The sequence below is a fragment of the Mustela nigripes genome, chromosome 14 (assembly GCF_022355385.1).
Source record: "Mustela nigripes isolate SB6536 chromosome 14, MUSNIG.SB6536, whole genome shotgun sequence".
Taxonomy (NCBI): Eukaryota; Metazoa; Chordata; class Mammalia; order Carnivora; family Mustelidae; genus Mustela; species Mustela nigripes.
The window spans coordinates 63628668-63653352 of record NC_081570.1 but is presented as its reverse complement, the minus strand read 5'-3'; the positions used below and the strand labels follow the sequence as shown (position 1 = coordinate 63653352).

The window sequence follows — 24685 nt, the reverse complement described above, 5'->3', positions numbered from 1 at the left end:
GACTGTTTTTGTCAGCCCCAAAGAAACTGCACCCATCAGTTTCTCCATCTTTGTCAATACTCAATATTGTCTATCTTTTAGATAACAGCCATCCTAGTACTCATCAAGTGGACGCTCACTGTGGTTTTGATTTCTCTGATACCTAATGATGCTGAACGTCTTTTCATGTGCTCCGTGGCTAGTTGCATATTTTTGGAGAAATATCTATTCAAGTTCTTTGTCTATTAAAATCATTTTTAATTGGGATTTTGTCTTCTTGTTGTTGAGTTGTAATAATAATTCTTTATATGTTCTAGATACAAATCTCTTATCAGGTATATGACTTGCAAATATTTTCTCCTATTTTCTGTGGGTTATCTTTTTTCATTTTCTTGATAGTTTCCTTTCAACTGCAAAAGGTTTTAATTTTAGTGCAGTCCAGTTTCTCTATTTTGTTGTTGCTTATGCTTATAGTGTTGAATGTAAGAAACCATTGTCTAATCCAAGATCATGAAAATTCACTCCTGTGTTTTCTTTCAGGGGTTTTAACGTTTTATTTCCTACCTTTAAGTCTGTGATCCATTTTGTTAATTTTTGTATATTATGTGAGATAGGAGTCTAACATTATTCTGTACGTGGATATGCAGCTGCCCTAACACCATTTGTTGATAGGGCGCTCTCATGTTCGTCTAAAGGTTTCATTTCACTTCACTCAAATTTCCTCAGTAGCTCACTATTGCATATGAGTGATGGTTTCCAGACTTGGGCTTCCTCAACCAGCAAAATAAAATAAACAATTTTGGGAGACTTATGTAGGGTTTCAAACTTTCTATTATCATTCAGGAGAGCAAAAGGTAAAACAAATAATTTTTATACTATCTACATAATTTAACAAGAATATGTTTTACATAGATGCACATGTCAGTAAAGAAAATAATCTCAGAAGTCAAGTATTTTAAGTAAATTTAACTTTACTAAAAACTAGGCAGATTGCCCCTCTTTTAAATGCCGTTGTGGAACATGAAATATTTGTCACTGTCTGCCATCTGGCAAACACCATGTATGGCTCCTCCTACCTAAGAAGCTTCATCTTTTTTCATGTTCCTCCTGTATACCTTCATGATTCAGGTACATCAAATAAACTTGATTTACTGTGTTTCTAATACGAATGTTATGAGAGTGATACAAATGCCATAGTGTTTAAGAATTAGAATAATTAATGCAAAAACAAAGTTAAATCTCAACATCACTACCAACTATCTATGGACAAGATTTTACCTTTCTTCGGGGCACATGGGTGGCTCAGTTAGTCAAGCATCTACCTTCGGCTCAGGTCATGGTCCTGGGATCAAGCCCTGTGTCAGGCTCCCTGCTCAGTGGGGAGCCTGCTTCTCCTTTCCCCTCTCCTCCTGCCTCCCACCACTCATGTTCTCTCTCTCTCTTGTTCTCACTCTATCTTAAATAAATAAATTTTTAAAAAAATCTCAAAAAAAAGATTTTATCTTTCTTAGGCTCCAATTTATTACCGGTAAATAGAGATAATAGTGTCTGTCCCATAAGGTTACTGAAGGGATCAAATGATGCAAGAAAAAAATGTAAGTCACCCAGTGGAGAGCTAGATGCATAGTAGTAGATCAGTAAGTATTATTTGTGGTTCTCAGACATATATCAGTGGTTTGCAACCCTGACTATACATTAGAATCACCTGGGTAGTTTGGAAAAGGTTACGTCCCATTTACAAGATAATCACAAAATTTATATAACAATTCAAGGGATCCAAAGTAGACCAAACAGTTCTAAAAAGGAGGAAAAGAATTGGAGGGCTCACACTTTTTGATTTCAAAATTTACTTCATGCATCTATGATCGATTGATTTTTGACAATAGGGCCAAGACAATTTGTAGAGGGGAGAAATAGTTTTTTTCCAAAAACAGTGCTGGACCATGGTATATCCATGTGAAAAATAATTGAATTTTACCCTCTCTTCACACCACACACAGATATTAGCTAAAATGGATTATAGGTCAAAGAACAAGAGTTAAAACTATAAAACTCTTAAAAGAAAATAAAGGAGTAAATATTCTTGCCTTTGGCTTAGGCAAATTCTTCTTAGCTATGACATCAAAATCTCAAATGACAAAAGAAATAATGTGTAAATTGGACTTCATCAAAATTAAAACCTTTGGTGCTTCAAAGAAAACTGTCAAGAAAGTGAAAAGGGAACCCTTAGAAAAATGAGAGAAAATATTTGCAAATTATATATCTAACAAGGGACTTGTTTCTAGAATGTATAAAGAATTATCAAACCCAATAACAAAAAGACAACCAATTAAAAAATGGCAAAAGATTTGAATAGAGTTTTTCCCAAGAAGACTGACAACTGGAAAATAAGCACATGAAAAGATGTTCAACATCATTAAGTATCAGAGGACTGCAAATCAAACCCAAATGAGATTCCACTTCATATCCACTAGGATGACAAATACCAAAAAGATAAGACAATAACAAGTCTTGACAAAAATGGAGAAACTGAGACTCTCATACATCACTGCTAGTGATAGAAAATGGCATAGCTGCTCTGAAAGACAATCTGGTCTTTCCTCAACATGTTAAACATAGAGTTAGCATGTGACCCACCAATTCCACTTCTAGGTATACAACCAAGAGAAATGAGATGAATAGTCACCCAAAATTTGTACATGAGTGTTCACAGCACAATTATTCATAATAACCAAAAGGTGGAAACAATATAAATGTTCATTAATTGGTAAATGAATAGATAAATTGTATAGGTATATATTCATATAATGGAGTATTTTTCCATTATAAAAAATAATGAAGTGCTGATACATTCTAGATCACTGATGAACCCCCAAAACACTCTGCTAGCTGAAATAAGCCAGTCAAAAAGGTCACCCATTATATGATTCCATTTATATGAAATATTCAGAATAGGCAAATCTATTTTGTGGATTAGTGGATGCCTAGAGCTGGGAGTTAGATTATGGATATTGGGATGTGACTATTAGTGGGTAAATTTTGGTGGGGGTGATAAGAATTGTTTGAAAATTGATTGTGTTGATGACTGTACAACTCTACTAAAAAGCACTGAACTGTAAACTTTAAATGAGTGAAATATGTGGTATGTGAATTATATATCTCAATAAAACTATTTATAAAAACAGTGTCCTTTTCCCAGAGTTTCAGATTTAGTTGCTCTGGCACACAGGGCCTTAAAAAAAAGTGATCGCTGGTCATCCTAATGTGCGTTATCAAACTTTTCCTTTAATTTTCCTGATCTACTTTAGAACAATTTATTCAATTTGTCACTCCTGCGCCCTTTTTTACACTTGCTATTTTCTCACTCTCCAGCTGATCAATATCCTCACTCTACCTTTATCCCCAAATCTGAATATCCCCCAGCCCCTCTGACTAATCAATCTCTCACCCTCTTTGGATCTGGTTCAAATCTTATTGCCAGAAGATCTTGAATGACTGGCTCCCACTTTGCTTTGGTAGTTGCTACTTGCTGTGTGCTCCAAACTGATTGGTTCATATGTACTCATTTGGCTCTCCAACCTTTGTCTGGGAGCAGGAAGAAACCTTGAAGGGAAGCAGTTGCCACCCCACCCCCATCTTTTTACCACTGATACAAATGAAGTCCAGAGGAAGTAGAACTCAATTCTAAGTACCTGCCTACCTTGCATTTGTTGACATTTTGTTTTTTAATTATTTCAAGTAATTCCTAATGCATTTGTTTTATCTGCCTGATTAGATTACTATCTTCTTTAAAAAAAAAAAGATTACTATCTTTTGAAGATACATAGTAACTTCATCCCACATGAATTTCCCGAGTCTGTTAACAATAAAATATATGCTCACCCTAATGAGCCGATATTTCTGGTGTTTTCGTGAAATCTCTTCTTTTATGATTCAAGGAAGTTTTATTTTTTAGGGTATTAAGGCTATTTTATAAAAGGCAACAATCAAGTAGTCTGTTTTCATTTCACAGAAGAGAGAATTTAACCTGTCAAGGGAGACACTTACATAACCTTGGGCAAATCACTCAACTTTTCTGAACCTCCCTTTCTAACTATAAAATAAGAGAATACCTATTCTGTATAGTTTTCATGAGTACAAATAAGTTAATGCTTTATGTCTAGGAAGTGCTTACATATGTATCTGCTCAAGAAATACTACTTTTATAACTGTAGTCCTTATGATTATCACAAGTATTTCTAGCCTAGAATTAGTCCTTAGCAGCCCACTCTTACATAGTTGAAATATATTTTTGCTTCAAGCATTGAAGTACCTCTTCATCAGCCTGTTTGAGTTAATACGGTTTCTCAGCTTTCATCCAATGAGTGCAAATGCTCAGAAAACTATATGCAACAAATTGTTCAAAACACTAATTTCCATCCATCTATCCATCAAATATATGTTTAAAGGAACTCACTTTATTAACCAAGTAAACTTCCTGCCTCTAGCCTTCAGAAAAAGAAAAGCCTGTGTCCCAGAACACACCATCTCATTAAACAGTAACAGGTCCCATGGGGAGTGTTCTGACTAGTGGAGTTCTCCCATCCATTTTCAAGTTGAAGTTTTGTTTTAAAGCTGAGTAAACCTCGCTTAATTAGCTTTTCCCCCCTGTAGCAGAAGTTTTGGGTAAGATGTATATCTTGAAATCTAATTACATATCTTAACTGTAACCTGAGAAGCTTAAAATTCACAGATGTACTTTATCTGTCAAAAATGGAGACAGTTGCCAAATGCAGGCCATAAAGGTGGAGATTTAGTACCCAACAGCATGAATTGTTGCTGCTTTCCTATGTTTATTACTTCACAGTTAATCAAGGAGATAATTCCCAGGAGTTTGGTATCGTTCTTCCTATGTTCTATAGAATGAAAAGGGAAGGAGAAAAGAATATTCCCTTTGTAACACATTTCCAGCTGGAATAAAGTATTTGCTTCACAAGTCCTTGAGGTAGAAGCCAACATTAAATGTTTTAATCAATTTCTGAAATCCTTTTTAAAGCCAACAGACTGGGACATCACATTATCGTTACTATTTGTACATACTTCTTTTGGTAAGACAGTAATTGTATGAATATGTGCATGTAATTAGGACAGATATTCTGAAAGAGGACTGCTCAACAACCATCAAAACCGTATTTATACAGTGACCTGGCATTTTACCACCAAGAGCAATTACACTGAAATAATTTTTTAGTGTGAAAGCTCTAATTATTGAGTAGAACATGGTTTCTTTGCTGAGTATTAGAACTGCAAAAGGTTTTACATATATATAAGACTCAAAAACAACACAATTACCAAAGATGTATAAAAACAGGGAAAAAACAAAGGTGGTTCTAAGAGAATGAGAACAGATTCTTCCTCCATCACCAGTTGTCTTCAGTCATCAGTCACCAGGATAGCCTTTCGGAAGCCTTTAGGGAGACAAGCCTTCCTACTTCACAAACAGTACCCAGCTACCTGGAGCAATTAAGGATTTGTTTCCTGAAAGACTAGATACGGGTGTCACCAGATTTCTAGACAAATGGCCAGCATGATTCACCTACTAAGTAAATAAGTAATTATGGCACTGGACCAAATTACCCAAGAAATTCTGCTGACAGGAAGTTCTTCTATCCCTTCATTTCATGGTCCAGAATAACCAGAGCTAACACTTCCACCCTCCTCTCTCACTGTGCATTTATTTTGCTACTATTATACAACTTTTTCATGTCTCATTTTTAAAAATGTAGAAATTCCAAAAAAATTCAAAGAAATAAAGAAATTATGAGCCAAACATTAAAAAGCTAACAAAAAAACTGGTGTGAAGTCAAAATGAAATAGTAATTGCTCAAAAACCTTTAAGGTCTCTTGTCCTTTAGCAAAAGACCCAGGTGCTTCCTTAGAACACTCCAGAAACCAATGCAGATTATCTTAGGAATGAAAGATGTTTCAGTATTAGAAAATCTATGAATGCATTATACAATATTAATAATTAACAAATTAAAGAACAAACAATCCTTGATACGCTCGAAAGATGCAAAAAAAAAACCAGTGAAATTTAACATTTACTTAAGTTTAAACTCTTAGGAAATTAGAAGAAAGTGGGAACTTTCTAACACTTGATAATTATTATTTATCAAAAATCTACAGCAGGGATCAAACTTAACAATGAAATTTAACAATGTCACCATCACAGTGAGAATTAGACAAGGAAGCCTGCTGTCACTACTCTTCTTTAATGCTGTTAGAAGTTCTCAGTCAACTCAATAAAAGAAGAAAAATTAAATGAGGTACATATTGGAAAGATAGAAACGACACTGTTTCTCTGTATAAATGGTCAGCTGGTTTGCATAATAATCCACGAGAATGTATAGACCATTAGAATTAGTAATTGTTCAGCAAGGTGACTAAATACAGTATCACTACAACAATGAGAAGATTTCTATGCAGCAGTAATAAGCCATTCAAGAATAATAATATAAAAAAGTACTTCATTCAAAATAATACCGAACTAAAATACCACTAAGAATAAATCTAACACATATATGTTGATCTCTATGAAATAAATCACAAAATTACTTTCTGATTGACACAAAAGGACTGAACAGACAAATAGGTATACCAGGTTTATGGATAAGAAGATTCAAATTAATCCATGTAGCAATGCAATGTCATTTGCCTTTTCAACAGGCTTTTTTATGAAACATTATAAACCAATCTTGAAATTCCTTTAAAAGAGTGAAATGTCAACAATAACTAAGAACATTTTGAGGAAGAAGAAAAAGGGAGAGGTGGCTGCTCTATCAAATATCCCAATTAGTAGTAATAATAGTGATACTACAAATAAAAACAATAGCTGCTTTTATTGAGCATTGAAATGCCAGGGGAAAGCATTTCACCTATTCGGTTTAATAAGATTATTGCTACCATTTTACAAATAAAAAGGAAACTGGAGTACAAAGAGACTAAGAATCTCTTTCAAGGTACCATGATGGCTACGCAGTAGCAGAGTTAGGATTCAAACCCAAGCAGTACGGCTTCCATACTGACACAGGAATAGAAAAATAGACTACTGAAACATACTACAGAACTCAGAAAGTGACCATTCTGATACGGAAACTCAGTAAGTGACCCAAAAAATTTAACACGCAATATGTTGCTGAGATTACTAGTTATTCATGTGGAAAAAATAAAATGAAGCTAGATCCTTTTATATTATATGAAAATAATTCCAGCTGGACTAATCATGGAAAGTAAAAGCCTAAGGGTTTTTATAAGAAAATGTGAAAGCATATCTTTAAAATTTTGGAGGAAGCAAAAGTTCCTTATATAAGACATAAAAAGCCCAAACAACCCAATAACAGGCTGATAAATTTTACTCTATTAAAATTTAACTCTCCTATTCACAAAGCAATATTACAAGCAATATAAGTAGTCAAACAACAGTCTGGGCATAGACATTTTCAAAGTGTGTTAACAAGGAAAGATTCCTTTTTTTTTTTCTTTTTAAGATTTTATTTATTTATTTCAGATAGATATGAGAGTGAGCATGAGTGGGAGCAAGGGCAGAAGGAGAGGGAGAAGCAGGCTCCCCGCTGAGCAGGGATCCCTATATGGGGCTCTATCCCAGGACCCTGGGATCATGACCTGAGCTGAAGGCAGAGGGTTAACCAACTGAGCCACCCAGATGCCCCAACAAGGAGGGATTTCTATCTATAATATGTAAAGAATTTTGCAAATCAATAAGAAAAAAAACCCCCCACAATTCCCATACTTCTAAAAAGGGCTATGGATACAATTAGGCAATTTTAATAAAAGGAAACCTGATTGTCCAACACACATATTGAAAGACCCTCAAACTTCCTCATTGTCAGGGAAATACAAATTAAAACAATGTTGATATCATTTTGTATCAATAGACTGACAAAAATCAGAATCTGATACCAAGTGTTAAGTACAGAAACAATTTCTCTCATCTACTGCTTGTGAGAATATCAACTGGTACAACATTTTGTAGTACACTTCAGCAAAATCAAGGAAAATTGAAGAAATATACCTCTTTAACCCTGTAATTTCACTTCTAGGTATGTACCTTACACTAAGAAACACTCATATGCTGACAAGGACATATGTTGAAGAATATTACTTGTAGGTATCATTATTTGTAAGAGGAAAACACTGTAAGTGATAAATCCAAATGTCTATCAAGAGAAAAATGGATAACTGAATTATGGTGTATTCACACAATGAAACTGCATAGCTACATGCAAAAATATGGCTAAGTTAGTTAACTAAATTAATGCTAATAATAAGACAGATCAAAAAGACTGGAGAATAACACTTTAGGATTTATAGAATGTGTATAGTGTTCATACAAAATACAGTATTTATATGCAGCTTGAAAACATGCAACACAATATCTTATTGTTTTGTATTGCTTAAGGATGTGTATAGACAGTCATAGTATAACAACACATACTAGACTCGTAAACCCAAACTCAGGGCAATGGTTGCTTCCAGGTAGAGAGAGGCAGGGGCAGGAACATGGAAACAGGGAAAGGAACACAGGGATTCAATATTTGAGATGTTTTGTTTTGAAATTCAACAATGGTATTTATAGACTTCAAAGGCCTCTGGCAAAATCTGTGAATTTGATAGTGCTGGGTGGTAGGTATTGGAATGTTCATTATTTTATTTCACATATTTCATGAATATATCATATACATATATATACCTCCTTACATTTGAAATATTTTTAATAAATAATAAAAAAAGGAACTATATGTAAATCAGATGTCCATAACCAGAAGCCTATTCTCCTGGGAGGTTGTGATTTTATGATGATTTCAGAGGTAGCTTCTCTTCTCTTCTAGCAGCCAACTAGCCCGTGAATTAAGCGATATTTATTAAGTTCCTTTGTCAGGCACAAAGCTAGGTTCTAGTGATATAGTGGTAAAAGAGCCAGACATGGAATGAATATATATCACACTCCTGTGGGATTACAAATGTACTTCTACAAACCATGATAAATGCCATGAAGAGAAGTAGGGAAGTATGGCATGGAATAACTGGGCAGGGCAAGGGGCAGATACTGTGACAGACACTGAGATCTGACTACCTGAAAGTTACCCACACCACCCTACCCCCTGCCGCCTTCTGCTATAGAGGCTGGGAAGCTAATCTTCATTTTCCAGATTCCCTTGCATGTGGCACAGTCCTAACCCATCAGACATAGTTAGGAGTCTCTGGGGAGAGTGGCCCTTTCTGAATAAAAAGGCAAAGCCTCACTAGAAATAAACCTCCCCACCCCTCACCCCCGCTTAACTCTCTCCACGCTATTCTGTCTGTAGCAGGATGTGATCCTGGGGGTGGAACAGACATCGTGAGATGATGAAGATGGAGGCCATATGCTGTGGGGGTAGAGCACAGGGATGCTCTATCCCCACAGCATATGGCCTCCCGGGTCCCTGACAACACGGCTGAACCATGGTTGGGTTGGACTGTTCATACTGAACTTCTTTTCAGCTGGTTATTAAGGAGATTTCCTCTTATTTGGAGGCAAAATCATTCTGAACAGAGAGCTTCTAGAAGAGGCAACATTTAAATAGAGAGGAGAGGAAGGAGAGGGAGCCAACCCTGCAGAGAGCAAGAATGGAGCAGGGAAGTGGGCGGGTAGACGAGCCCCACAGAGACGGAAACAGCATGTTTCAGAGGGCTGGCTTGCTTGAGGAGCCCACGGAGCCCACTGAGGCTAGAGCTTAATACTGGGTGTGGGACTGCTTTGCAACTGGCTGGGAATCTGGTATCTGACTATCTCAGGTTAAGAACTGGGGAGTTAATGATCTGAAAACAATAGACTCCGTAGCACCAGCTAGTTGCTGTTCTCAGGGACTTTTTATAACACAAAGAATTAACCCCTAACCCATCTACTTGGATTTTTGTGTGTTTGATCCTTCAGAAGTGAAGTCCACCAAGTCTGCCTGTAGTCCAGAGGTACAGCTCTCCCCACCTACCTCCTCTATCAGCTGAAAGGAAAAAAATTAGCATCTCTCTAGTCCCCTTGACATAAAGGAAACTGCAGTGATAGGATTTAACCAAAGGCTAGCCAACCGTGTCTTGGGCATTCCCTGTGCTACAGAGGTTTCTATTTTGTTCTCTATTTATCTGAATGGGAAGAGGCAATGTCATTGTTGAAAAAAGAGTCTGACCTGAATAACACAACAGAAATCTAGTTCCTTTAATCCTGTCCTCACTGGGCACTAAGGCAAGGAAGGGTTGGCTGACTTTCTAATGTGCTTCCTATTGGTCTATTTCCTGGATCCTACACTCTTGGCAAATGAAGGTTATTTTACAAGACAGTATTTACTGAGCACCTGGGTAGGCAGAGTGCCAGTTGAGGCAAGAAGCCCATGGCTTGGAAGAAAATGTCCATTTTCCTCTGAAAAGTCTCAATTTGATGGGTATTCTGCACGTTTCCACTTGGTTATTTTAGAGTAGACTTGGTTATTTATTATTCATTTTCCGCCCTCTCCCTCCTCTTCCCTTTAGCTTTCTGTAACTAAACTGTAGCCCATCTAATTCTTTTAATCTTTCACCCACGTCCTTCCCTGAATTCATTCATTCTTGTTGCTATTCTCTGCACTTCTTCCAAACTGCCTGAGCTGTCCCAGTAATGAGGTGGTGGGGACAGAGCGCGTGGTGCCAGGTGCTGCTCGGCTCGAAGTGTCCACAGAGGAACTGTTCTTCCGTGCCCTTCTGCACAGGCAGCCTCTACCTGGCCTTCCCTTTCATCCTGCCAGACTGCCTGGCTGGCCTGAATTTAATTTGCAGACCACTATGCCCCCTGGGCCTACTTTGGCATCACTGCGCTGTGGCGTCTGCTTCCCAGAGATCAGCTCTGTGTTTGGACTCTCTTCCCCCAGGTGTATGCACTGCCTTGCCTTTTTCAAATGCTCACAAAGTTATTATTCCCAGCCTACATACCTCAAGTCTCAAAGGTCGTTTGCATTTTATTTCTGTTGCCTGAGCTGCTCACGATACTTTCTAAATTGGAATTATTAGTGAATTTCAAAAACGCGCAGCTTCTTCCTTTTCTCCACCCAGGTCATGAATAAGAATGCTTAAATAAGAATCAGACCCCCGGTTGCAGCAACAGCTCATTAGGCGGCACATCTTCTTAATCCTCCCTCCGTGGTCATCCCCCCTCCAGCAGCTCCCTCCGAACGTTCTTCATTTCCAGTTTTTCGGCCAACTTAAAACCCACATATTCAACCTTCCGGATATTTATGGAGAATTGTGCTAGAGCCTGTGAGAGACTCTAAATCATGAAAGACACAATCACCGCCCTTTGAAAGGCTTCTGTCACTAAGGAGTATATACGATCTTCAATATTTAACCAGCCCCTTAAATGTGCCAAGCACCATTAGGTGCTAGGTTTCAAACAGGAGAAGTATAGAGTCCCAGCGAGTTTCCACCATAGTGGATAATAGCACAGCATATGATTACAATGCAGTATAAAAACAATAATGACATGGACACCTGGGAAGTCAATGTTCCAGTCTTAGTATCTTGATCTGTAAAATGGAGCCAACCTTCTAAACTGTAGTTAGGGCTTACATAGGATGAGGTATGGGCATGACAGGGTGCATGACACAAAGGGTTAACAATGTTATTCTCAATAACCGTTGCGAGTATGAAGATATAATGGTTATTATTGTTAGTAGTAGTATCACAGTAACTTCCACATTCAATCTGATTGACCACGGCTGTCTGGAACATTGTGATCAGATCATTCAGAAATGTTTACTAGGTCCACTAGCAAAGAAAAAGGTGATGGAGGCCAATGCTCTGATGGACAGGAGCAGGAGATATCTTTCTGACGGACCCTGAGCACTCCTATAACCCCACTCCAATTGCCAATGCAGCCCTCTGACTTAGGAATGTCACCGAGTGTGTAGGAGGTAATGAACTGCATTTCAGGAGAAGAGGGAACTGATGTCCTACTACAGGATCTTATTCACTCTTTGTGCTACTTTAATTTAGAAACCCCAGATGGGTTCTTAAGTGTGAAGAGTCCAAGAGGTCAATGAAGCTGCGATGGATAAGAACTCCTGCTACAGATGTTGTGAAAAGAAGGGCCATCTGTATCCCAATGTTTATAGTAGCAATGGCCACAGTCGCCAAACTATGGAAAGAACCAAGATGCCCTTCAACGGACGAATGGATAAGGAAGATGTGGTCCATATACACTATGAAGTATTATGCCTCCATCAGAAAGGACGAATACCCAACTTTTGTAGCAACATGGACGGGACTGGAAGAGATTATGCTGAGTGAAATAAGTCAAGCAGAGCGAGTCAATTATCATATGGTCTCACTTATTTGTGGAGCATAACAAATAGCATGGAGGACAGGGGGTGTTAGAAAGGAGAATGGAGTTGGAAGAAATTGGAAGGGGAGGTGAACCATGAGAGACTATGGACTCCGAAAAACAATCTAAGGGGTTTGAAGTGGCGGGGGGGTGGAGGTTGGGGTACCGGGTGGTGGGTATTATGGAGGGCACGGATCGCATGGAGAAAAGGGTGTGGTGCAAAAATAATGAATACTGTTTTTCTGAAAATAAATAAATTAATTTATAAAAAAATAAAATAAAATAAAGAAAAAAAAAGAAATAAAAATTTTGTTCTCGGTTAAAAAAAAAAAAAAGAACTCCTGCTACCAAAAGGAGGTCCTTCCTGCCCAAAGCTCTGACATAGACTCCAGGGTAGTGGTTTGCAACCGGTGCTCCTTGACAAAGTTCTCAATATTCTGCAGCAAAATATGAATGGTAAGGCCAATGGAGAGAGGAGTTCATGTGATGAAATGTCTTTAATTTAAAGAACGGATATTATGTTCTTCCTATTTTGGGTCTCAAAATGTCATCACTTTCATAGAAAAATGCTCCAAAGATTTCCCCTTCTGTATCAAGCCTCAAAAATGTTCTAAGTTCCAGAATGCTTATTTCTGTGAAATCTTATCTACCCCATGACATAACATCATCAATATGCTGATAACTTCTAAATGTGTATCTAGTAGTAAAATACTCCTCTAAACTTCTGATTCATGTATTTGCCTGCACTGGATGTCTCACAAGCACCTTAAATTTAAGAAACCCCCCAAAGGGACCCTGGATTGTCCCTTCCTGCTTCAGCCTGTCCTTCTCTTGGTCCTTTATCTTGGTAAATGGTATATGAAATGGCAAGTTGCTCAAGGCAGGAATATGAAGTCATCCTTAATACCTCTCTCTTCCTTCCCTCATCCCCTCATTTATCAATGAGCCTCAGCAATTCTAGCTCCAAAATATTTTTCAAATCCAACTACTCACCATCACATGGCCGTCACACTAATCATATTGACAGCACTGACATTCTGTTCCATGTGATCTCACTCTTGCCACTCCTCCTTCTCTCTTGTCCAGTGACATCCAGGTAACTCTTAGCATAAAGTTAAAAATTCTTACCATGGGCTGAATCCAAGGACAATTTTATTTTATTTCTTTTTTTTTTTTTTACTATTACAAAAATTTATTTAACAAAAGAAGTTCAATGTGAAAATGCACATGGCCCAAATTTTATATTGTAGTAAAGCAGATGCTATAGAGGGAGGATATTCAGAAGCAATTGATTTCTTCCAGTGAACACACTCATAATTTATTCTCATACCAAGGCTTCTAATATGATGACACTATTTCCTCATATTATCACCATCCCACAGAGTTCTGGTTCCCATAGTTGCCATCTCCACTCATTCCTCTATCACAAGACTCATAGGGGGATCAAACCCCGGCAATATTCCTTGGACATATCCGCCACCATTTAATTTCAGTGATAATTCCTTGTCAATAAATATTTTCAACTCAGGAGGGTAAGCTTTGCTCATGGTGTCTACTCGGTGAGCTCAAAGATGTCTCCAAAACCCCAAGCACAATTTTAAAGAAGAGTTCCCTGCCCTTCTCTGTCCATATAAAATTAATGTGTTATGTGCTCTCACAAAACCTTCATAGTCCTTATCTCAATGTGAATTTTATAACTATTAGTATAATTGATTAATAACTCTCTCCCCCACCACAATGATAAGGCACGAGGGCATGGATTCTATCTAGCTTTGTTTCTCATTGCATTCCCAGGGCATACTTTAGTAGATGCAGACAGTATATACTTAATATTCACAAATTAACAAACGAGTAAAGGAAAAAAAAATTTGCACATCATTACTTGGCAAAATAAAAAAGGTGACTATCCTTAGTAGAACTCCAAGTAAGAATTCTTTTTCCTGGTCTCCGAAATCCAAAGTCTTAGAATTACTGCTCCATGGCCTCATCTGAGACCTCCAGATATTATAATGGCCTGTGCAAATGGCCTCTGAAAGCCTGTGGGAGGTGGTGGTAGGGACCAGCTAATTGTTGGACTGGTTCTCCGCTCTTTGGGATGCAGCAGTTTCTTTGGTCTAATTGCACTTCTGGAGCTCTGTGACTCTGAGCATGGGCTCTTACAACTCTTAAGTAAAAGCCAAAGGAGAAAAAGAATAAAAGAATCATGGTACCCATCTCAAGTTAAAGCTCTGCATTTTGGAAGAATTTATTTGTATATTTTATCTGTTGTGTTGATAATCTAAAAAAAATTATTTATGGTAAAACCTGCCCATATGCCCATTGGCTATACAGTATCCCAATTCATAATATGTGGATTATAAATTAGAAAAGTGAGATTCTAAGCCAGCCAATCAGATATACATTCCCAGTAGCAGCTTGTGTTATAGCACTTGTTCTGTCAAATAATTTATTGAGATCCAGATGCTCTAGTTCCCGATCTTCCCTGAGTAAGTGGTTGTCAGGTATTCCTGTCCAAAAACAAGGCAGCTGGTATTTAACTATAGGCTCCCACACTTGTAAAATGATCTCCAAAGAATATGAAATTGCTTGTCATCTTTGTCAAAATTACATATGAATGGGATATTTGCTGTGTTGTAATTAAAAACTCAATTAAAAGAAATTCTGAAATCATTATCAACTTTTCAGGCATGAGTTGTTCCACCCAAAAGCAAGCTGTTTATAGCTTAGGCTTTTATCAGGATTCAGAAGGTGGAGGAATTCCAAAAGAGGCCCAAGGATAGGATGAGATCTGGACCAAGATGGAAGCATCCAAAAAGGGGACAACAGCAAGCTGTAGACAATGACATTACCTGTTAGGTGGCAAATGCTCTAATTCTAGCACTTGTATGTGCAACTGGAATTCTATAATTAGACTATCATTTCATTAATACTGAGGACCACTGTCCCTAATGAGTCTCTTCAAAATGAACAAATAGGACATAGCTTATCATTATGGCTCTCACTTATACAGGGCCTATCTACGAGATGCATATTATTGGACTAAATTAAGTGCACTACAGTGGGTGCCACCGAATGTAAGCACATTTGATTCTGAGGGAAACGATTATCTTAAGTGGCCAATCATTAACTGATGACAGACAGTAGGCATCAGTGGTGAGAGAGAGGCAAGGATGTGCAAGTATCTGAAAAGGAAACTTATCATTTCATAGCCATCTAGCTGAAGCTGGATGAGAAAGCAATCCCAGCCTCTGCCCGAGGCCAGTTAAGCAGTTTCTTAAATCAGGGCATGAATTATTAATAGTAATAATTCAATAGAAGCCTCCATTTATTGAGAACTTACTATGTACTAACAAGAAAGCTAAGCCCTTTAAATTCATGATCACACTTAATCCTCACGACAACCCTGAGATATGTCTCATGATTTGTAAGTGGTAAACAGGAAGCAAATCAGTTTGACTCTAAAACCAGAATGCCCTAATCATGAAGTTGTCCATTCTAGATCCAGACTCAGCAGAGACCAGAGACTCTGGGGTATTTTACTACTTGCCTGGGCAGACCTAGTACCTGGGCAGAGCCAGGCATCTAGGTATGATGCTGAACCCAAGAAACTCCTATAGGTATTTTTTCCCCTTTTATTCATTTGAAGATTGTTTGGACATAATGAAAATTACTATTTATATTTTTATTTTTTAAGAGGAAAGAGCTTTGTCTTTGCTTCTGTGACCTAAACAGTGAATAGTAACTAGTAACTAGTAACACTAACCAGTGAATAGCATTAAAGCCTCATTTTAAAAAAGCAATGTTGATTTAAATTTTCCTAAGCCTCTATTAGTACAGAAGGGGTAAATAGTATTCCTAATCTGTAGCTTCAATCTTCTACTGGGCAGAAGCTTTATATATATTGGAATATGCTGTGTCAGAAACCAAAGCACCCTTTTGTACAGAGCTGCCTCTGGAGTTCCTCTGTCAGGCATGACAAAGGGGATGACTCAGAAAATCTTCCCTGTTTAAATGTTATTCCAATTCTAATTTCCAGAGCAGGGGCTTCACTTTTTGAAACAGTGAAGACTAGAGTGTGACTAGAGCAGAGAGTGTGCATTGGAAGCAGTGTGGGAAGAAAGGTTGAACAGAGGGGTGAGGACTAAGAAGGTAAGGCCCCCGAGAACCAGATATCCATCTAAAGGGCAAGTGCTCCTGGAATATCAGTTATTTATATCTTGGAATGCAGTCTTTTATAATTTACTTGAATGAGGACAATGAGTGGATATTCTCAGGGAATATCCCAAGTGTTGGGGAATCCAGCACTGCTGGAGAAAAGCCCACATGCATGGAGTTAAGAAAGGAGCAGCATGAGAACCGAGGGTAGAGAGGGAATATTTTAATGGCTGGTGGAGAGTAACCCTGAAAAGGATAATGAGGGACTTTTGAAGATTTCATCTGCTACGTCATTGTATGTGGTCCTTAGGAAAATAAGTAAATACTTTGACATTTGTCCTAAAGCCATGAAACATGACCTACCTCTCCTTCTCCCCCCAGTCGCCCTCTCTCTTCCTCCCAGCTGTCCTACTGGTCTCAGAGGCTTAAGAGTTTATGTCAACCTTTCCTAGGGATCTTCCCCTCGGCTTCTGCCACCTCTCCCACTTCCTTCGGGAATGTACTACATGAATTTTTGTGTGTTTGTTTTATTAGAGTCCTACCTTTTCCCACTATTGGTTCATTCTCTTCAGCCTCTAACCTTACTTCAACTACTCTATTCTTAAAATAACCCACTCCTGATAATACATTTCCTCTAGCTGCCATCTTATCCCTCTATTTCCTCCCATCCAAAGTTCTCTGCAAAGACTGCTCTGAAAAAGTCCCCTAAAGTCACGGCTTTCTAAATTTATAGGATATAAGTCCTTATACTGGATTTCATTGCTTTGGTTTCACTTGGGATGTTAGCACTTTCCTGAACCTCTACTCTTCTGATCTCTGCGACATGACACACTTCTGGGTTCCTTCATACCCCATTTCACTGTCCCCTCCCAGTGTCTTTCTTGGCTTTCTCATTGGCCCAACTTCTGAAATTTGGCATTCTTAGGCATCTGCCCTCACCTCTTTCCTCTGAGAGTTTTAACTACTACTTTTATGCTGCTGACTTACAAATCTGAATTTCCCACCCAGATACATTGTTCACAATTCAAGGTCATATATCCAACTGCCTCCAGAACACCTTCAATCGAATGTCTTATAGAAATCTTGAGATAAACATGCCTAAAAATGAACATCTATATCATCCCCTCTTCCTGTTTCTCCTTCAGTATTTTGGATATAAACTATATTACAAATCACCTAATCAGTCAAACTATAAGCTTGAGGGTCATCCTCATCAATGCTCACAAAATTTATCACCATACATTGTTATTCTTTTCTCTTTTTCAGATTTGCCCTCTCTGTTCTATCCAGTTCTCCCTGCTTAAGTTTCTGCTCTCACCGTCTGTCAACTGGACTACAGCAATATCGTCCTCAGGCGCTCGAATGCACCTTCCGTATTCTCCAAGTGCCTATGTTATGCCTTGGCCTCACTGGGTTTCTATCACCAACAGGATAAAACCTGAACTTTTCACAAAATATACAGGCCTTCCATAATCTGCTCTCTTGAGACTCATCTTTTGCTATTCTCTGCTCGGTATTTTAAGCTCTAGTCATACTGATCCTTTTACTAACTCAGAATACACTGTGCTATTTTTCACCTCAAGGCTACACTCACGCCATCTCCTCTTCCTGGGACTCCCTTCTTCTCCTCTTCCTAACTTTCTGTGACATCCCTGACTCTAAAAACTTAGGGATCCCATTCTATTCTCCTAAGCACCTTACATATCTCTATCACTGCATTTACCACTGCATTTACCATGACGTTCTCTGTTTGCCTATATAATGATAAATCCTTGAAAGTAAAGATGAGTATAATTATTTCTCTGACTCCTCAGTGCCCGAAGCAGGTCCTGAAACATGGTAGACACTGCTCTGATTTTTACTAAGTACAATAATAACAGAAACAAATATGTGTCTAGGACTTCAGATTTTTTAGATTGTCTTTCCCATACAGCTCATTTAATTTTCATGCCAATCCTCCCTGGCTATTAAAAATGTGTATTTTATTTCAGTTTATACCATATGGAAATAATTGGCAGCTTTAGCTGAGACTACCAGAGAAACACAACACAGAAAGAAAACAGCTCATCTTTATTTTAATATAAATCTATAGTACTCTCCTGAATTAAGTTAATGAGTCCAAAAATAACCCAAACCACCACCACCACCACCAAAACCCAGAAACGAAAGCAAAAACACAAGATGTGTTTTAAAATTCCCCATTCAACATGTAAGTCGTAGTTTACTCCTGTTTCTGAGCTCTAAAACCAATGATACATAGTTATTTTCCTGTGCTGTTGTTGTTAATGGAACATTTTACATATCTATTTCTCCAACTTTTTGAGTAGAATTTTTAATCTTTCCTTGGTCCAGAAATTGCCAGTTCATCTGGAGTTCCCAGTTCCCATTTTGTATTTTTACCTGATTTTTTTCTTAACTTTTAGATAACAGACTAATTCACAAATTGGATTTTTTAAATGTAAAAGTATTAAAGTGAAATGGTTTGATTAAGACTTCTATTGCCCAGTTGAATAGAATAAAATAGTTATTAAATGCTATTTTTGTTCATGAAGCAAATACAGTTGTTATAAAACCTGTAACCCATCACCAATGCACTTAATGTTTTTTCTTTTAGACAAATAGCTTTACCTCTTGACCTAGAGAAAAAGGAACCTTATGGCAAAAAACAAGCTCATGCATTAAATGCTGTTAGAATTTTAATAATGGTTTGTCCAATATTTGAATTCACTTCCCTAAAGATAAGAAAAAGCAAATTAGATTATTTAGTTACTTCTTCCCTGCTAAAGGGAAAAAAATATCATTAGCAAAGATATTAACACATTCCTGTTCTGTTTTCATTTCTAAGTCAAACTATAGACTGTACAGATTGCTTTACAGAAAAACAGTTTTGTTTTTTTTTTTGATAGATAGTTAACACAAAACTCAGGATTCTTGTTCTAGCATCTTTATTGGCTGCTACACGATCTTGAAAGATATTATTCCTTTGCTTCATCTTACAAAAGCTATAAAAATTAGAACTTGCCCATTACCAAAAAGACAACAGTTTGGGTCTAAAAGAAATCAGGGTGCTGTCTTGTGATTATTGTTCTATAAAATAGAACTATTAATTTCAGCAAGGACACTAGAATTTCTTGGCTTTGTCTGCACAAACATGAAGACCAGACTTCCAAATGCGATACAAGAGACTGTTGTCCAGGCTAGTAGATTTTTATAAATTTATAAAAATAATAGTAAAGATTTACATAGCATTGATTTTATGTCAGACACTCTTCTAAGCATGTTACAGGTGGCAAGATTTTTGTCCTCCTAATCATTCTGGGAGCCTAAGATCAGAACCCATAGGATATGCTCTCATCTCTTCCCCTCCCCCATGCTCTAGTGCCTTGAGTATGACTGTTTTGTATTCATTCCATGCAGGTGATTTCATATTGAAGACTCTCTTGCTTCATGGTGAAAAATTGTTAGGGAAGTCACAGAAGCCTAGCAAGTTAGAGTGAACAAGGATCTGTGAAATCATTCAGTTTAACCAGGACCTACAGAAGCTCTCTGACATGCCAGGTGCTGCATACCTATTCAGCGGCTGATTAGAAACTAGAATGTAGTATCCTGACCTCTGTATATACTACTATTCCAAATTCCTTTTCTCATGCGAAAGATAAGCTACCCATTTGCTTCAAACAAATCCCCTGATCATCTGCAACCAGCCAGGCACCATTTTAGATACTGGGGGTATAAATAGGAAGAAAAAACACCCTCATGGAGTCATGCTATTGAATTCACTGAATAAACAAGGATTTACTGAGTGCCAATTATGCACCAAGCTCCAAACAAGGTCTGCAGAGATGGGGATGGGTAGAGTAGGGGAGAGAAGAGTACAAGACATGGTCTCTGATCTCCAAGGAGTTACACAAAAGACAAAGAGAAAACAAAAAACTCACAGGAAAATTAAAACAACAAACATTAGCATATAATTAAGCTATAGGGCAAATGAATACCAAAGGATTTCAGAGAAGGGAAGATCCAGAGGGTGGGAGGAACCTGTGCCATGTACATCTTGGAGAAAGTGGAGAGGTAAAGGTGATGGTTGCCTACCATGGGGTACGCAGTAGCCAGACTGAAAGACATGCACAGACTCTAAAAGACAGTGAGTAAAGGAAGGAACAGATGTGTAAATCCAAGTACAAGCACACATAACAATGGTAATTATTTGCCAAAGATGTATGCCATCAAAAAATGTACATAAAACATAATAGAATGCCTGCCTAGACAGAGGGGGAAGGGCAGAGGAATAAATATAATACATTAATTAATTGGTTGATTTAAAAATAAGATCAGGGCCCTCATAGACCCACAATAAAAATGTGTCATGACCTGTTTATGTCAACTCTTTTTTGTCATGTCCAAGGAGAAAACTCGCCATGGCCTGCGGTAAGCACTGTGGACCAATGCAGGACCGATTGACAATCTTCGTGCTGAGAGAAGAATGGAAAGGCGATTTGGGCAAAGGGACAGTATGAGAGGGGAGAGACCATTATGCCGGGAGAGGAAGGTGCATGTGGAGAAACCAGAGGAACTATGGGTGATTATATATGGCTTGGGTGTCTTATAGGAGCCCTCTAGAGTCAGGCAGATTAGATTGTTGGTGCTCCAGTGGGAAATCACTTGAGTCTAGGAGCTGATATGGCAGGACCATGCCCTGAAAGCGTTGGCTGAGCAGGTGAGTGATACAGAGAGAAGAGACAGAGGAAGGAGAGCCTGACAGCGTCTAACATCCGTCCTTGGGATGGAGGACACAGGTCGTCCACCTAGGAATTCAAACTATGTAGGGATGAGGGACTGAGGGAGTGGTGTTTGTGGTAAAGGAAGGGTCATGAAGAAGTGACGGCCACACTATGAGGAGATCACGAAATGTCACAGGGATGTATTTGTTTGGTTCTTTGGGTAGGACTTTATTGAAAGTTCGCTTCAGCGTGGCTGTGGTTCCTGGAAACAGTTAAGTGGGTCACTTGCTGAGCTTTCCTTAGTGGTAGACGAATTAGCCAGCTGTAACTCCCGGATCTCTATTTTTAAATAACAACTTGCATAAATCTCCAAAGACAAGAACTCGCCACTAGTATACAGCACATTCCGGCAGCTGCAAGTTATTATGCCCAGTGGAAATTAAATATCTTTTAGGGAAATCATGCAAGATCTCGTGACAAATATGAAATTAACCCCTGCCACCTCCCGGCCCAACTCATTTCTTCGCTCGCCTGCCATCCTAATAAGGAGAGTCCCGGGGGGTCCTGAAATGACAGCAGAGTTGGCAGTATTTTAAAAAGGCATTATTCATCTATGAGTATTAGTGAAACATAAAGCCTTTGTCCCTGATTGAGCTAGAAGCTCTGGAAATCAAATGTCAATAAACGCACACAACAGGCCCTTCCTAAAAAAACTGTTAACCCGTGGTCAGGCCAAGATGCTTAGAACTCCAGGGATGTAAATAAACAAACAAGCCACTTTATTCATCATTTTAGGTATTCTGTTTCTTTTGCTTAACATCCTCAAATCCCCACTTCTCTTTCTGTCTGACCGAATACATTCTCATTCTGGTTTTTTTTTTTGCTTCTTTCTTTAATTACAAGCTCTAGATTTCAGATAATGTGTGACTTTTTACTTTCCGTGTTCATTGCCTATTTTTTACGTTAGGTTTGGGTTCCTGTAGTTTGTAGGAGATACGAGACACCGTGTCCTCAGAGCAAAACCAGAAAAACGAGCAAGAATAACAAGAGCTGGTTATGAGTGACTCCCAAGTACGCTGCCGCACCATTAGAAAGGGTCCTGAGGTCTGGAATGGCTTCAGGTATTCAAATGCCATCTGTAAATGGGTGTTTAATAAAAAGCCGGTCAACGCACTGGCCATAATTGTGTTTTAAGAGAAGGACGTGATTTGTTTGGCCGTTTTTACTAAAGGACAGAAGCCACACACGGCTTTGCCAGGAAACCTATTCCCTGGGTGGGTGAAAATGGAATCCTCAATTTTCCCAGGTCATTGTAAAGACACCACAACCAATCTCTGATTTCCCACGTGAGCACCAACAATCTAAGATCTAGGAGAGAAAAAGAAGGAATGCCTCTGGAAAGACAGTATAATTTTGGGTCTGATGCAAAGCAGAGGAAATCAGTAAGGACCTGAAAAGAGAAAGGGAGGCAATGGTTAGGATGGCAGTCCTATGTGGAGAAGCCCAGCACTCAGGCCCATCTCCTTGCAGACCTGCTGCAACTCCTTCACTTCCCATCTGGATCCCCAGGCCTTCCCTTAACTTTCCACAGGCGCCAGGACCTCTCCCAGCTCTCACAGGAAATCTGCAAGTGCTCAGGCTGCCAGGCAGCACTGTTTCCCTCTTTCTTCTAAGCCCAGAAATGGCTGCAGCCTGGGCCTTGACCTTGACCCTGTGACCTCCTATGTCAAGAAGTTAACACGGTTTCTGCCTCCAGCTAATGGTTTCCAACATCACAAAATGGGAGTCTATCTTATCAATTACGTGAACTTCAGTCTTTCGCATAAAGGTCATTATTGTGTTATGCACCTGGAATCACACTGTAATGAGGCACATCACATTCTCTTACAGTCAATGAGGGGGAAAAGAAGCACACAAAATGGAAATTACTCCTACAATGACCTTGCTGGGTTTCTACATCTGGCTAGCAGAGCCTGTTGCTATACATCAGGAAACTGATATGGCAGCTTTGTCATACTATCGGGCAGCCCAGTCCCATGTCAGCAAACATGCTATTATGGAACATATGGCGGAAGCCTATTAGGCGTGTGCACAGTTGATGAATTCCCAGTGTCGTGTACCCATGATGTTTACTGATTCACTGCCACCCTGCCCAGGGCTGCTTCCAAACATGTCAGAAAAATAAAATGGCATCCATATTTGCATTCAGAAGTTATTCCATATTTACACATGCTAATAAAAACAAAAGCTTGCTTCTAAAGGAAGGGGCAAGATTGGTAATTGATTTTCTGAGAGGCCCAAGTGTTTGACACGTACGGCATGACTTGTGTTTCACCGGAGGAGCAACGTGGAAAACACAGGGAGACTGGCTCGGCGATTTCTCACCCCTTGCTGGGCCAGCAGTAGCTGAGAGTGGACAGGAGCACCGAAGAGAGCCAGGGGTACCTGCAGATCATTCGCTTTGTCTCCCTAAACAGCTTGCCTTAGACTGTTGTTCCATGACTGAACAAATATTTGATGAACCAGTGAATGAATTAGCTCTGTGGAGAGCCACGACCTGATGATGCCCTGAAACTTGAAGTTCTGGCTCTGAAAAACACTAGTATTGTGGTTTTCATGAGCAGATCACTTATCCTCTCTGAGCCTCGATTCCCTTATCCATAAAATGGGTGCATTATCCTGCTTGTTATGTAAGGATTCTTTAAGTTACAAAAGACAAACCAATTCAAACTATTTTAAGAGAACACAAAGAATAAGTTCATTAGCTCTTATGGCCAGGAGGGATATTAGGCTCTCTGACCAAATCAAAGGATTGGGACCTGGGCTTTGAGTGCTACAATCAAGACTCAAAACCACCAGAACTCCCTCCTCCTCCATCTCACAGCTCAGCCCTGTTCTGTTCTGGCTTCATTCTCTCCTACTGCAGCCATCTCTTCTTCACTTGAATGAATCCAGCCACTCTTAACTCTAATTTTACATTCTTCTACAATCACAGACCCAGAGGCAAAGCTGTTTTTTCTTCCAAGTTCAAATCAAATCCTTCTTTAGTAAGCCAGGAGAAGTCTCCGATGGGCTGTGCCGGCTCACATGCTTACCACAGGACGAGAAGTCTGTGACTGACCAGGCATGGGGCTGTGTCCATTTTGTACCTAGGGTAAAAGGTAGTGGCTGGAGGGAATTACCAGGAGGGGGCTCCACCCCTGCTGAGCAAATGAGACAAAAATAAAAGCTACCACTCTGCTAAGCTAACTCACCAAGTTGTGGGGTATCTAGGCAAACAGCTACTGCTGCAAAAACACAGGTTAATATCGTAAGTCAATGGCTCTGTAAACTGCCAAATGTCACAGGAGTGCTAGCAAAATCACCACCATCTCTATTTCTCTATTTATTATTTCTCTATCCACGGGCACAACATGCTTTGGTTACTGTTAATGACAAGTTATAA

At 38.8% G+C, this 24685-nt stretch overlaps 1 protein-coding gene and 1 pseudogene across 3 annotated transcripts in view; both read right to left on the bottom strand.

Annotated features, from left to right (window-relative positions):
• ST6GALNAC3 (ST6 N-acetylgalactosaminide alpha-2,6-sialyltransferase 3) overlaps window positions 1-24685 on the bottom strand; it is a 526582-nt gene that overhangs the window by 76684 nt on the left and 425213 nt on the right. The gene's annotated exons all lie outside the window — the stretch shown is intronic.
• On the bottom strand, window positions 13129-14006 carry LOC132001929 (small nuclear ribonucleoprotein G-like; annotated as a pseudogene).